The sequence below is a fragment of the Rhinoderma darwinii genome, chromosome 9 (genome assembly GCF_050947455.1).
Source record: "Rhinoderma darwinii isolate aRhiDar2 chromosome 9, aRhiDar2.hap1, whole genome shotgun sequence".
NCBI lineage: Eukaryota > Metazoa > Chordata > Amphibia > Anura > Rhinodermatidae > Rhinoderma > Rhinoderma darwinii.
Window position 1 is genome coordinate 10,544,989 of NC_134695.1, and position 16,592 is coordinate 10,561,580.

General features: G+C 45.7%; 1 long non-coding RNA gene across 1 annotated transcript in view; it reads right to left on the reverse strand.

Moving 5' to 3' along the window:
- Positions 1-7,390: 7,390 nt before the first annotated feature.
- The window catches only part of LOC142660255 (uncharacterized), a 67,479-nt gene continuing 58,277 nt past the window's right edge, over positions 7,391-16,592 (reverse strand). The window contains exon 2 of the long non-coding RNA XR_012850440.1: positions 7,391-7,491. This is a non-coding gene — a long non-coding RNA (uncharacterized LOC142660255). The remainder of the gene's footprint in view (positions 7,492-16,592) is intronic.

Below are 16,592 nucleotides of genomic sequence, written 5' to 3' on the forward strand. Positions count from 1 at the left end.
ATACCCCCATACTGTTACTGAATAATACCCCCATACTGTTACTGAATAATACCCCCATACTGTTACTGAATAATACCCCCATACTGTTACTGAATAATACCGCCATACTGTTACTGAATAATACCTCCATACTGTTACTGAATAATACCTCCATACTGTTACTGAATAATACCCCCATACTGTTACTGAATAATACCTCCATACTGTTACTGAATAATACCTCCATACTCTTACTGAATAATACCCCCATACTGATACTGAATAATACCTCCATACTGCTACTGAAGAATACCCCCATACTGTTACTGAATAATACCTTTATACTGTTACTGAATAATACCCCCATACTGTTACTGAATAATGCCCCCATACTGTTACTGAATAATACCTCCATACTCTTACTGAATAATACCTCCATACTGTTACTGAATAATACCCCATACTGTTAGTGAATAATACCCCCATACTGTTACTGAATAATACTGTAAAGGATCTGCCAGGCACTACGTCTGTAGATACTCACAGGATTAATCAGTCGACACCTGAGGCCAGACCTCTTAGACTGACACCGGCTCCCACCAATCAGGGTGGCAGGCTCAGGAGTGGGAGAGCCTATCGCGGCCTGGTCAGTCGGAGTTAGCTCCGCCCCCTGTCCATTTATACCTGTCGTTTTCTCTTCCTCATTGCTTGTGATTCTTCTTGGATTCCTGGCCCCACTGCTGCCTTGCTCCAGCCTGCTTCTGCCTTGCTTCAGTTCCCGCTTATCCTGCTTCGCTCTGCCCCTGGCTTGCTTCCTGCTCCGTGCTCTGCGTTTGTATACTCCACTACATCCTGATCCTGACTGGCTCGTTCACCACTCCGTTTCCTCACGGTGTTCCGTGGGCTACTGCCCCTTCCCTTGCTTGTTCCCTGTTTGTATCCCCTTGCACTTAGTCAGCGTAGGGACCGCCGCCAAGTTGTACCCCGTCGCCTAGGGCGGGTCGTTGCAAGTAGGCAGGGACAGGGCGGTGGGTAGATTAGGGCTCACTTGTTCCCTTCACCTCCTTCCTGCCATAACATAATCACAAGCCCATACCTAGTCTACCATTTCTCCTACGCTGACGCTATCATGGACCCCCTTGAGACCCTGACCCAGCAGATGCAGGGCCTCTCCCTACAGGTCCAGGCCCTGGCTCAGAGGGTCAACCAGTCTGACGCTGCCATAGTAGTACCCCTCAGCTCACCTCTAGAACCCGACCTCAAGTTACCTGACCGGTTCTCAGGGGACCGTAAGACTTTTCTCTCCTTCCGGGAGAGTTGCAGACTTTACTTCTGTCTAAAACCTCACTCCCCTCGCCGAATTTTCTCTGAATAACCGGGTCAGTAACTCGTCAGGGGTCTCCCCTTTTTTCTGTAATTTTGGGTTTAATCCAAGGTTCTCCTCCGTTTCTCCTGGTTGTTCCAATAATCCCGAGGTAGAGGACGTTCATCGGGAACTGTGCACAGTCTGGGCCCAGGTTCAGAAGAACCTAGAGGCGTCCCAGAGCGTACAAAAGATTCAGGCTGATAGAAGACGTTCTGCTAACCCCCGGTTTGTCGTCGGGGATCTGGTGTAGTTGTCGTCTAGGAACTTGCGCCTTAAGGTCCCGTCCAGGAAGTTTGCTCCCCGATTTATTGGGCCTTATAAGGTCATTGAAGTCCTCAACCCTGTATCCTTCCGTCTGGAGCTGCCCCCATCCTTTCGCTTACACGACGTCTTTCATGCCTCCCTCCTTAAACGCTGCTCCCCGTCCTGGTCCCCCTCGAGGAAACCTCCTGTTCCCGTTCTCACCCCTGAGGGGGTGGAATTCGAGGTGGCCAAGATTGTGGACAGTAGGATGATCCAGGGCTCCCTCCAGTACCTGGTCCATTGGAGAGGATACGGGCCGGAGAGGACTTGGGTACCTGCTCGAGATGTTCACGCTGGTGTATTGGTCAGGAGGTTCCACCTTCTCTTCCCCACTAAACCGGGTCCTCTTAGTAAGGGTCCGGTAGCCCCTCATAAAAGGGGGAGTACTGTAAAGGGTCTGCCAGGCACTACATCTGTGGATACTCCCAGGATTAATCAGTCGACACCTGAGGCCAGACCTCTTAGACTGACACCGGCTCCCACCAATCAGGGTGGCAGGCTCAGGAGTGGGAGAGCCTATCGCGGCCTGGTCAGTCGGAGTTAGCTCCGCCCCCTGTCCATTTATACCTGCCGTTTTCTCTTCCTCATTGCTTGTGATTCTTCTTGGATTCCTGGCCCCACTGCTGCCTTGCTCCAGCCTCTTTCTGCTGTGCTTCTGCCTTGCTTCAGTTCCCGCTTATCCTGCTTCGCTCTGCCCCTGGCTTGCTTCCTGCTCTGCGTTTGTATACTCCACTACATCCTGATCCTGACTGGCTCGTTCACCACTACGTTTCCTCACGGTGTTCCGTGGGCTACTGCCCCTTCCCTTGCTTGTTCCCTGTTTGTATCCCCTTGCACTTAGTCAGCGTAGGGACCGCCGCCAAGTTGTACCCCGTCGCCTAGGGCGGGTCGTTGCAAGTAGGCAGGGACAGGGCGGTGGGTAGATTAGGGCTCACTTGTTCCCTTCACCTCCTTCCTGCCATAACAAATACCCCATACTGTTACTGAATAATACCGCCATACTGTTACTGAATCATACCGCCATAGTTACTGAATAATACCCCCATACTGTTACTGAATAATACATTTATACTGTTACTGAACAATACCCCCATACTGTTACTGAATAATACCTCCATACTGTTACTGAATAATACCTCCATACGGTTACTGAATAAAACTACCAAACCATGATCACATATTACTACAACATAGTGTCAGAAAAAACCCACCATACTGTTAGTGAATAAATCACACTATATATAGACCAATATTACCACCATATAGTGACCTTATAGAGGTAGATGCCACTTATACACAAGATATCTGCAGACCATATAAGTGATTACAGTATAGTTATATCGAGTGACTATTGTGGCAAATTTAAGTTTTTTAAATTTTTATACTGCTTTTTTTTTGGTAGGTTCCGCTAGAGCGTTTGGACTACTCCGATGATCTACTTTAAAAAAAAAAAAAAAAAATGGTGAAAGAGGGTTGCATGGGGGAGTTTAGATTTCAATAAAAGTTCTTCCTATGTCTGTTTTTTTTAATACTTTATTATGGTCTTAGTAATGGCTGCTGTCTGATTGAGAGCGTCCAAAACTAAGAAGGGGCTTAGTGTTAGCCAGTAAAAAGGCTATCACTAACCCCTATTATTACCCCGGTTCTCTCTGCCGCGAGGGGAGTACGATCCAGTACCCGACCATCTGAAACGACGGTAAGGCAGCAGGGCGGCCACAGGCTGGTATTATCAGGCTCGGAAGGGATAAAAAAAGGTGGCCCTTCCCACGCTGGTGATGCAAGGCTGCAGCTGCTTTATTGTATCTGGCTGGTTGTGAAAAATAGCGGAACCCCACGTCTTTTAAAAAAATAAATAATAAAAAAAAAATTACGTGAGATCCCCTCCATTTTTCATAACCAGCCAGATACAATAAAGCAGCAGCAGCCTAGCATTACCAGGGTGGGAAGGGCCATGGTTTTTGGCCATTCCCAGCCTGATATTACCACCCTGCGGCCACCCGAGTACCCGCCCTTCTCTTCAGACGGTCGGGTACTGGATCGTACCCAGCTCTTCCCGGTACTCCTGGTGGCGGTGCGTATCGGGGTAATAATAGGGGTTAGTGCTAGCCTTATTACTGGCTAACACTAAGCCTCTTCTTAGTAATGGACACTCGCAATCAGACAGCTGCCATTACTAAGGCGGTAATGAAGTATCTAGTTATTTCGGACCATGCCCCGGTTACCATTACCTTGGCCGACACAGTAGCTAGAGGAACGGATTTTATCTGGAGGTTTCCCGCCTTTCTGGCAAAGGATGAGGGCTTTATACAGAAGCTTAAGGGGTGGTGGATGGAATTTGATGGGGATAATGTATCGCATCGTTCGGAACCGTCATTGTATTGGCGTACAGCCAAAGTGGTAATAAGGGGGAAAGTTATGCAATTTATGTCTAATCTTAAACGTAAGACGACCGAAGGATACAAGGCAGCGAGCGACAGATTATGGTGTGCATACACAGCATTTCTACACTCTCCATCACCGCCATTGGGGGAGAAATGGAGGGAAGCCAAGCGACAGTTTGATCAGTGGTTAGACAAAAGAGAGAGTATTTACCGGTCCCAATTTGATGCCGATCTAATGCGTTTCGGCAATAAAGCGGGCAAATTATTAGCGCGATTAGCGAAGGGGAGGTATGCACCGTCACACATTTCAACACTTAACGAATCTAATGGAACTTCTACCTCAGACCCAAAAAAAATCAACACCATATTAAGTAAATACTACCAAGCCCTTTACTCAGAAACACCCATAGATCTCCAAAAAGGGAGGGAAATTTTGGAGAAGGTGAAGCTGCCAGGGCTCACTCAGGAGCAGAACGGTCACTTGAGCGCAGAGATTACATTAGAGGAAGTTCGGAGCGCCATTAAGACCTTATCTAACGGAAAGGCCCCGGGTCCGGATGGATTCACAGGAGAGTTTTTTAAATCTCTGAGAGAAGAAATCAGCCCTACCTTGGTGGCATACTATAATATTTTACTAAGGACGGGTGCTTTACCAGCAGAGGCCAAAGTAGCGCATATAAAGGTGTTACCCAAGAAGGGGAAGAATCCTCTTGACCCGGGGTCGTACCGTCCCATTTCACTGATAGACCAAGATCAGAAATTGCTCACAAAAATTTGGGCCAATCGGCTGGCTATGTATCTACCCACACTGGTGGGAAAATCCCAAGTAGGATTTGTAAAGGGCAGGGCAGCAGTGACGAATTTACGCAAAGTGCTGACGGTGCTAGAAACAGTCAGGCACGATCCCCAGCCAGGTACCAGGCCGGCACTATTAGCATTAGACGCAGAGAAAGCCTTTGATAACATACAATGGGAATGGCTGGGGATGGTGCTGGACAAAATGAACGTTCAGGGAGACTTCTGGTTCTTCCTGAAGGGTGTCTACAATAACCCGCAGGCACGTGTCCACTCCTCAGGGTTCCTGTCGGATCCCTTCCAATTACATAAAGGAACACGACAGGGTTGTCCCTTGTCGCCCCTGTTATTCTATCTCGCATTGGAACCTATGGCTAGATTTCTGGAGGAATCGGATATGTTCAGAGGCATTCAAGTAGGGTCTCGGGCAGTGAAGTTAGCCCTGTTCGCTGATGACGTTATACTTTTTATGTCAAATCCTCAAGAGCATTTAAGGACGGTTTTTCCATTTTTGCAGGAATTTGGGCAATGCTCGGGATATAAAGTCAATCTAGCTAAAAGCGAACTGCTGGAGTTGGGCAGGCCATTGCCTAAGACCTTTTGGCAATCCTTGGGGTGTGGGATATCCCCGGTTGAACATTGCATTACTTATCTGGGTATCAGAATAGGGAGGGTGCCGGACACCCTGTATGGCCTAAATTATCCCCCGTTAATTAAAAAAATACAAGCGGAACTCACTAGATGGGGCCAACTGCCGTTGTCCCTTCTGGGAAGGTGCCACCTGATTAAGATGGTTAGTTTCCCCAGATTGCTATACCCCTTTCAAACAATCCCTCTCTTATTGAACCATGTGGATGTCTCTAAACTGACGGCCTCATTCACTAAATTTATATGGGCAGGAAAAAGGCCTAGCATAGCACTTACCAAGCTCATGATGGGCAAACAAGAAGGGGGTGTGAACTTTCCGAATGTCAGGGGTTATAACGTGGCCTGTCTCTTTCGTCATGTAGTAGATTGGCTTCACGAAACGAGTAATTATTCCAACTTAGATCTGGAGGGGGAGTATGCCTCACCCTGGAACCTGAAAGCTTTGTTACATTGTAGAGTTGCTTCTCTTCCGTGCCGTCTCAAAACCTCCATTGTATTGAGAGATACAGTCCTAGCTTGGAAAGTGGTACGTAAGCAGTTTGGGTTACCTCACCTGGTTTCGAAATATATGCCATTGAGCGGACACCCGGAATTTTTACCGGGAGTAGGCAAGGGGGACGGATTTGTCTCATGGGGGAGGGTAGGCATTGACAACGCAGGGGATCTTATGCACATAGAGGAAAGGAGGTGGTTAACTGGGGAGGAAATCACCACTAAACTCAGACCCATAGCAGGTAGGGTCAATTTTTTACAAATACTTCCGGTACGAGCATTCTGCACCTCCAGGCTCAGGGATTTGAGTAAGGAAGCTACCTCGCACACTTTAGATGAGGTCATAGGTCCAACAACTGGGCGGGCGACCATTTCAGGGTTGTATAGAGCACTGAGAGATGGTTTTGTTTGTCCGCAATCAAGGATTTGTTTCAAAAACTGGGAACGGTGGACCCAAGATCCAGGTATAGGAGAGATCATACTGGGGGGTTGGGAGATGGTACGGAAGAGTGTTATAAATGAGAGCTGGAGGGAAACCTATTTTAAGTTGATGTATTCAGCTATATATGGCTTTAATATTTTGCCTTCACAATCTTTCCCTGACCGCATTACGTGCTGTCCCAAATGCAATACACCTCTGACGAATTTATGGCATGGAGTGTGGGGGTGCGTACATACGAAACGATTTTGGGGGATGGTACAAAAATATATTGTGGATCATTGGAAAGCGAACCTCCCAATGACACCTCAAGCGCTACTATTACATCAGGCGCGGCCGCCGGAGGAAGAGGGTGCTCGAGGAGTGGGATCACCTCCAGTGCTGGTGCACACGATTTTACTGGTAGCCTTGAGATGCCTGCTGTGTAAATGGTTGGAGGCAGACACGCCGGGGTTAGAACTGATTGTGTCACGGCTGAAACAGTTATTAGTTCTTGAGAGGGTGGAGGTGGAAAGGCGGAAAGAAACAGGAACCAAGAATCTATTTGATAAGTGGCAAATATTCATAGAATCGCAATGTACAGCAGCCGAAATAGCGGAAATTGTTAAGCCTTTCCAGCACACAAAGTGGTACTACACACAGCTCTTGGCAGGCACTTTAGGGGGGTTGCAACTTTGAACTAGTTGGGTGATAAATGATAAGTAGACACTCATTGATGACCTAGGTCGTGTCGGGGTTGGGGGAAGTCATGTTTTCGATCCATTTGAATATCGACACTTATGCCATGTTTATATGTTTATATGTTATGTTATGTTGAATTTAATTCAAAGTTAATTCAATAACAGCTGAGTGCTGCGCACTCATGATGTAACTTTTACGTGAAATGTTTGTAAGAAAATGTGAAAACTGACAATAAAAAGGATATTTAAAAAAAAAAAACAGAGACAAAGAAATTTATTTTATTGAAATGACAACTCTTGCACACAATCCACTTTAACCATTTTATTAAGAAAAAAAAAAGAAATAAAGCTTAAATCAGCGAAGTAGTCCAACGAATCTACGACGTAGTCCAAATGGTCCAGCGGAACCTGCAAAACAAAAATTAGCAGTATGAAAAATAAAAATAAAGTAGGCTGCCCCCACCCACAGATGTACAAACATATGAATAAATAGCTACCTTCGGAAACATATTAAAATAATTAGAAAAATTAGGCCCATAAAATAAAACATATCAAATAAAAAAATTATAACACCTTTCTTTTAAAGAGAACCTTTCACCTCCCCATACATGTGCAGCTGAGTTAAGCATGTAATGGGGAGGGCTGCACAAACTCTGGGGCACTTTAGATTTCAGTGCTGTAATATTTGGCGCCTGATATTTAAATAACCCCATGAACTGTCAATGGGGAGGTAATTGGCAAGGGGGCGTGTAACATCTCTGTGACACTGTCTAATCAGCTACGGTCAGCGTTACAGCAAGAGCTGGAGAGAGAGCGCGTGCACGCGCAGCTCTGCCACCACTAAGAAACACAAGAGGAGAAGAAAAATGTGAATTCTTCTTCTTCTGTTCCATGGCATCGGAGCTGTGCGTGCACGCACGCTCTCACTCTTTAGCTCTCGGCAGACAAGGACGACAAGACTGATTTCTCACCTGAGATCACAGTCTTGTACTTGCCTGCCGAGAGCTGAAGAGTGAGAGCGTGCGTGCGCACATGATCTCCTCTCTCCAGCTCTTGCTGTTGACATTGTCCGTAGCGGATTGGGCAGTGTCACAGCGATGTTACACGTCCCCTTGCCAATTACTGCCCCATTGTCAGTTCATGGGGTTATTTAAATATCGGGCGCCAAATATTACAGCACCGATATCTAAGTAAGGAAAGAGGGTAGGAAAAAAAATATAAAGTGCCCCAGAGTTTGTACAGCCCTCCCCATTACATGCTGCACTCAAATGCAAATCTGTGGGCAGGTGAAAGGTTATCTTTAAAGTGTAACAACTTTTTTAAGAACTTTTGACAAGTCAGTTTTGATCAGTGGGGTCCGAACACTGAGACCCCCCACTAGTCGCTAAAACGAAGCAGCAGAAGTGCTCGGGTGAGCGGTGTGCCGCTTCAATTCTGTTTGGCTTTCCTTGGAGCAGTGTACGGGCTCAATAGAAAGTCTAGTAGTCCGTACACCGCTCACTCGGCTGAAAGTCGATCATAAATGAAGCGGCACATCGCTCACCCGAGCACTTCTGCTGCTTCGTTTTAGCGATCGGTGGGGGCCTCAGTGCTCAGTCCCCCAACGATGAAAACTTCTGACATGTCAGTATGATATATAAAGATATCTATTAATGCGATTGGTGCAAGTTTTAATTACTTTTTATTGAAAATGATTTGCACTTTTTGAGATACAGCTGCTTTGTATCCTGTATGCAGAGCAGCTGTATATAGCGCTGAGACCTGAATCCATTAGGTCGCCCATTACCGATCACATCTAAGTTATGAACTTAGATTGATCGGTAACAGCTCGATCCTGCAGGACTCGCTGACACTGAATCAGTCAGTCCCGCTGTCCTGACGAATACAGGATACAGAGCTATATACATTAATAATATATTTATTTTAATTAGCGGGGGCAGGTTTATGGGGAAGGATTAGGGCCTGTTCACATCAGCGTTGGCTTTCCGTTCCGGGGTTCCGTGGGAGGTTTCCGTCGGGTGAACCCCGCAACGGAAAGTCAAACTGAAACCACAGCTTCCGTTTCAGTCACCATTGATATCAATGGTGACGGAAACATTGCTAATGGTTTCCGTTCGTCACCATTCCGGCAGTTTTCCGTTTTTGTGACGGAATCAATAGCGCAGTCGACTGCGCTAATGGTGACGGAAACAGAAGCTGTGGTTTCAGTTTGACTTTCTGTTGCGGGGTTACCTCCGACGGAACCCCAGAACAGAAAGCCAACGCTGATGTGAACAGGCCCTAAGTCTTCTTTCACACTAGCATTAATATACGTTTACCGCTCTTCCGTCAGAGGAAGAGAGGATCGATACGTTAAACGGAAAGCAACGGTTCCATTAGAATTACCATTGCTTTCAATGGTAATTCTTTTGTATCAGTTGCTTTCCGTTTGTCTCCGTTCGCTAAGTTTCCGTTTTTTTAAAGGAAACTAAAGTGCAGTCTGCAGAACTTTTATTTCCGTTCAAAAGAACGGAAACCTAGCGAACGGAGACAAACGGAAAGCAACTGATACAAAAGAATTACCATTGAAAGCAATGGTAATTCTAATGGAGCCGTTGCTTTCCGTTTAACGTATCGATGCTCTCTTCCTCTGACGGAAGAGCGGTAAACGTATATTAATGCTAGTGTGAACAAAGCCCAATACAAGTAAGATATTAATAATATTTAACCCGTTAGTGACCGCCAATACGCCTTTTCACGGCGGCCACTAACGGGCTTTATTCTGATGCATAGGCCTTTTCACGGCGCTGCATCAGAATAAAATTGCGGCGCCGTGAAAAGAGATAGCTCCCTGCTCTCAGCTACCGGAGGTAGCTGAGGGCTTGGAGCACAGTCTGAGGACCGTTGTTTGCGGTCCCCAAACCGGATACTGGCGACCGCCGAATACTGGCGACCGCCGTTACAATTAACGCAGCGGTGGAAAATTAACTTTTTTATCTCCTCTCACCATGAATGTTTGGTGAGAGGAGATAAAAAACTAACCTGAAGGGCCTCCGATGCCCGCGATCGTGGCCCCCCTTCTCTTCTCCTCCCGCAGCTGCCGGGAAGAGAAAAAAAATGGCGCCCGCGCATGCGCACACAATCTAATTAAGATTGCAGCGCCGTGCAGAGGGATAGCTCCCTGCCCTCAGCTACCAGAGGTAGCTGAGGGCTTGGAGCACAGTCTGGGGACCGTTGTTTGCGGTCCCCAAACCGGCGATCGCCGGTATTCAACGAATACCGGCGATCGCCGTTACAATTAGTGCAGCAGTGAAATCTAACTTTTTATCTCCTCTCACCATGAATGTTTGGTGAGAGAAGATAAAAAACTACTTGTTAGGCCCCCGATCGTGCCCCCCCTCCCCCCAACCGCCGGGGAAAAAAAATAAAAATGGCGCACGCATGCGCTGTCAGTTGAAAGGCAGCTATTCTGCCTGTAAATGTAAACTGATCAGGGACCGTTATAATTGGTCCCTGATCAGATGGTCACTGTGATATACCTATCACAGTGACCATAGTCCCATATTTTCAAAATACAGCACAAGATTTGTGCTCTTTCCCTCCCTCCTCTCACTGTAGTTGATCTGTGAGAGGAGAGAGAGAGATACTATACAAATCTTGTGCTTTATTATACTGTAAAATACACCACATACTTACTCGCCAGTGTTCCGATATTATCCGAATATTGTCCGTAATTACCCCAGATTACCCGTAATCACCCCAGATTACCCGTAATTACCCCAGATTACCCGTAATTACCCCAGATTAACCGTAATTACCCCAGATTACCAGTAATCACCCCAGATTACACGTAATCACCCCCGTTTTTTTGTTTGTCTTCTAAAAAAAATAAAATAATTATTAGTGTGGTGAACATGAACCGCAGAAGCCGCAGAACGTTCTCTGCAGAGCAGGCATACGCCATGCTGTGCTCTAGCGGTTCCAGCAGTGATACGGACACTGCGTCAGAAGCAGAACTTGGCTCAGAAAGCGACACAAGTTCTGCTTCTGCCACTGGATCCCCCAGCCCTATGGTGGTGGACGCAGCGGTCAGCGGTGAAGCGTCAGGAGACGGGCCTAGTACTGCAGTCCCTTCCGCAATTTGGGATCCTGCAATTGCTTTCTCCCCCCAAGTTTTGCCCTTTACAGCGACTCCAGGCATCAACGCAGATGTCTCAAATTTTAGTCCCTATAATTTTTTTCATTTGTTTATAGGCGATCAGGTCCTGGAACTAATTGTCCAGCAGACGAATTTATACGCCAGGCAATTTGGCACCCAAAATCCCAGGTCTTGCTATGCCAGAGGATGGATCCCCACAAGTTTCTGAAATAAAAAATTTTTGGGGAATTACCCTAAACATGGGCATAGTAAAAAAACAACTCTATCCGCTCCTATTGGGCTACCAGCGCTATCCATAGCACGCCTGTATTTGCAGCCGTTATGGCCCGAACGCGCTATGAGACTCTAATGCGTTTCATGCATTTTTCTGACAATACACAAATCCCCCCAAGAAGTGACCCAGCCTATGATCGCCTCAACAAACTGAGACCCCTAATCTCCCTCCTAAGTGACTCATTTTTCAATTTATACACCCCAGGCCAAAAACTAGCGGTAGATGAGTCCCTTATGTCCTTCAAGGGCCGTCTATCGTTTCGCCAATACATCCCCTCCAAAAGAGCCCGATACGGAGTGAAACTCTATAAGGTGTGCGAGAGCACAACGGGCTACACCTGTGGCTTTTTCATTTATGAGGGCAGGGACCGCCACCTTAATCCCCCAGGATGCCCAGAGGATATTGGCATTAGTGGGAAAATTGTCTGGGAACTCATGGTGCCATTCCTACAAAAAGGGTACCATGTGTACACCGACAATTACTACACCAGTGTCCCCCTGTATAAGTCCCTCCATGCTGCGAATACAGGGGCCTGTGGGACGGTACGAAAAATAGAGTCGGCTTCCCTCAACGACTGGTGTCCAGGCGACTTAAGGGGTGCGTCACTCTCATTTGCAAGTGACCAGTTGCTCGCTGTCAAATGGAGTGACAAAAAGGACGTGTACATGCTCTCCACCGTGCACGAGGACACCACAGTGGCAGTAAGAGAGAGGGGCTCTACCTCTGATAAGAGGAAACCGGTCTGCGTGGCGGACTTTAACAAGTTCATGGGGGGAGTCGATCTATCTGACCAGGTCCTACAACCGTACCTGGTCAAGCGCAAAACTAGGGCCTGGTATAAAAAGGTAGCGATCTACCTTATCCAGATGGTCACTTACAACAGCTACGTGCTGTACAAGACCCAGGGAACGCTCAGTTTCCTCCAGTATCAGGAGAAAATTATAGAGCACCTCCTGTTTGACTCCCCCGCACCTAGAGACTCCTTCGAGTCAGAGGATGTCAAAAGGCTCACTGAGCGCCACTTCCTTCACCCCGTCCCTGCCTCTGTGAACCAAAGATACCCCCAAAAGAGATGCCGGGTGTGCAGTAAACACGGAAGGAGGAGCGATTCCCGGCTTTACTGCCCCATGTGCCCTTCAATTCCAGGCCTGGGCAACTACCCCTGTTTTGAGACCTACCACACCGTTTCTAATTATTATTTTTATCTATAATTTATGGAAAACCAAAAAGGGTGGGGGGGGGGATTCTTTTTAGGGAGTCAATTTCATTTATGCATATTTTTTTGTTTAGTTTCTGGGCTTTCCAAGGGAGGGAGGGATTCTCATGGGGAGGTTTATTTATTTCAGACTGTAAAACTAAATTTCCCCTTTATGATTTTTTTTATACAATTCTTGGACAATTAAATCCTGGACTTGATCAATCACAAATGGATACAGTTTATTGTGCAGGAGCCCACATCTGTCTATTCAGAACATGGACCCCACAAGTGTTCTTGAAATAAAAAATAAATGTGGGCATTGCATTTATTAGTAGATAAATCCAACACCTGCGACCCGTGCCGCCCCTGAATTAGTGGAAGTCGTGCATTTTAGCAATGGTTACAAGAATAAATTGGGGATGTATTTCCTTTTTCTTATGACTATGTCCTGCCACATACAGCTGTTACATTCCTAATTCTGTACCGTGATACGGGCATGATATTTTTTTTTTGGAGGATCTCTATTAATTGAGCTGTTCCTTATCAATACACCATGGGCTTTGTTACGGTTCTTATGGAAATACTGACATCATTTTGGGGATTACTGATCCTTTACTGTTCCTATAGATGGTTTTGGACATTGCCCCTCTATATATTCTGTAGGTGATTGGTTGTTTTGTGCACATAGCGGTTCCTACCTTGCCGGGCAGGGGCCTGTTATGGTGTACCGCGTCACTTGGCACATTCGTCCCTCATAAGGATTGATGGAGCTAAAGAGACGTTGTACAACCAGTCACTGAAAAAAAAGCTTGTCTTGACAGCCCTACAGGTGTTCTTCTATCTAGGGAACAGACTCGAGTTTGCAACATAGTTGGATACATTTTCCTCCATTTGTTTGAAGATATTGCCCGTCACTCCAGTACAGTTTATTTTTTCCTCTCTGACTGATTTTATATTAGGACAGAATTCTGTCCACAATGACATCATAATGGCACCAACTGCTTCTTCAGCAAGACATAGTCATAAGTACAGGCAAATACGTCTATAGCAACATGTATCCGTCATGAATACACGGCTTCACTTCTCTTCTGTATGCCGCACAAATTTATTAATGTGGCATATTTCTAACTAAATAACCTTCTACCACGTCTCCTCTATTTCATGTGGAAACGTAATAAGAGTTTGAAGAAAACATTATATACCCATAGTGTCTGAAATGATACCCTTTATTTCCTCCTTTAAAAAATGTTTGGTCCGCATGCCCACTACACCACTAGATGAATACCTTTAAAGAGGCTCTGTCACCAGATTTTGCAACCCCTATCTGCTATTGCAGCAGATAGGCGCTGCAATGTAGATTACAGTAACGTTTTTATTTTTAAAAAACGAGCATTTTTGGCCAAGTTATGACCATTTTTGTATTTATGCAAATGAGGCTTGCAAAAGTCCAACTGGGCGTGTTGAAAAGTAAAAGTACAACTGGGCGTGTATTATGTGCGTACATCGGGGCGTTTTTACTTCTTTTACTAGCTGGGCGTTCTGACGAGAAGTATCATCCACTTCTCTTCAGAACGCCCAGCTTCTGGCAGATCACGCTGTGACGTCACTTCCCCAGGTCCTGCATCGTGTCAGACGAGCGAGGACACATCGGCACCAGAGGCTACAGTTGATTCTGCAGCAGCATCAGCTTTTGCAGGTAAGTAGCTACATCGACTTACCTGCAAACGCCGATGCTGCCAAAGGGTGCTCCCTCTCTTTTTGGCCCAGCCACACGTCTTATAAGCAGATTGGGGCAACAATGAGAGTATTTTTGAAAACCGGAGAAACCGGGTGATTGATTTTGGGGTGTGTTTCTTCATTTTCATGTTCGCTTTACAAAGAAATCGGTCTTCAAACTGATACTTTTATGAAAAAAGTGATTTATTTTTTTTCCACCTGTTATGCATTAAATTTAGCAAAAAACTGTGGAGTCAAAATACTCACTACACCCCTGGATAAATACCTTAAGGGGTCTAGTTTTCTAAATGGGGTCGTTTATGGGGAGTTTCTATCGTTCTGGTAGTTCAAAACCTCTCCAAATATACAGTGGGGCCTAAAACATTTTCAAGCAAAATAGGAGTCCTGAAAGCCTCCGGGTGCTCCCTTTCTTTCGGGCCCTGCTGTGTGTCCAGGCAACACATTAGGGTCACAATGGAGGCATTTTTGAAAACAGGAGAAACAGGGTGATAGATTTTGGGGTGTGTTTCTTCATTCTTATGGTCGCTTTACAAAGAAATCGGTCTTCAAAGTGATACTTTTATGAAAAAAGTGAGATTATATTTTTTTACGCCTGCTTTGCATGAATTCTTACAAAAAAACTGTGGGGTCAAAATACTTACAACACCCCTTAATAAATACCTTAAGGGGTGTAGTTTGCAAAATGGGGTCACTTGTGGGGGTTTCCACCATTCTGACACCTATGAGCCTCTGAAAACCTGGCTTGGTGGAGGAAAACCAAATGTACTTCAAAATGTATAAAATTATTACTAAACTTGTAAGTCTTCTAAATTGCTTAAAAAAAATATTTTTTTTTTCAAAAGTGCTGCCAAAATAGAGTAAAGAGATGGAAATATATATTTAATAAAAAAAATTGTACTGTATGTATGTACATATGTGACATATTGCCGTTAAAAATAGGGAAAAATGATAATTTTTACAAAATTTCTTCAATTTTTCTATTTTTTTATTAATTTCCGCAAATCGTATCAGTCTACTTTTACCACTAAAATAAAGTACAACATGTGACGAACAATGTCAGAATTACTTGGATATTCAAAACTTTCGCTGAGTTATTCTCTGATAAAGTCACACATACCAGATTTAACAAATCTGGCTTGGTCATTAAGGCCCAAACAGACCCGGTCATTAAGGGGTTTAAAAAAAAAAAAAAATCCCAGCTGGGATTTGAACCAGCAACCTTCCACATGTAAGGCAGACAAGCTGACCACTACACTATAGAAGCCATCAGTCAATGCCTGTGAAACTGTAGTAGTTGAGGGTTTATCAATCTATCCTGTCTGTCAGCTGCATGTGGGTGGTGACTGGTCAGAGACTCACAGTCAGACTGGCTGCCGCATTCGGTGTGCACTGTGAGTGACTGTGAGACTCACCAGTCACAGCCCTGTTTATAGCTTTCCCACGCTAATTAAGCACAGGAAAGCTACAAAGCCAGGAGTATACTGCAAGGGGGGGGGGGGGGGGGGCGTTTTACTGACAGCAGAGGGCTCTATAGGGGGGAATTATCCCCCCACCATAGAGCCCTGACTAGTTACTATACTGAAAGGTTAGGGGGGTCTGAGCATCTGACTGACTGCTCTAAAGGGGGGGGGTAGAATCCTCTGCAGTAAGTCAGACGCTCAGACCCTCCCCCACCCACACTAATCCTTCCATTATAGTGATGTGAGGGCTCTATGGCATACCTCCCAACTTTTGAATTCGGAAAAGAGGGACATTTTAAGCCACGTCCCCTAACCACGCCCAATATCCTGCATAAGCCCATCAAATCACGGCCAGATCCTTCTTCAAATAACGTGCGCACATTCTCACTGCGGATCTCTAGACTGTCTGGATATCACAGATATTATATTTCAGGTTATATCGTCTTTATGTTACTTTTCCTAACTTGGGTATAACATTTGCTCATCACGGCAGCAGCAGCTGCAGGACAAACCAACAGGCTGAGAACAATGAAAGTCAAGAGGGAGACCCTGTGGTGGATGACTTTTCAGTTTACAGGTAGCAGAGTTACATGATGGGGAATTGTTTTTGCGGTATAACTCTGCTACCTGTCAATGGAAAAATCATCTGCAAGAGGGAAAAATGTTTGCCCATGGCGGAGTACCACAAAGAAACACTGGGGA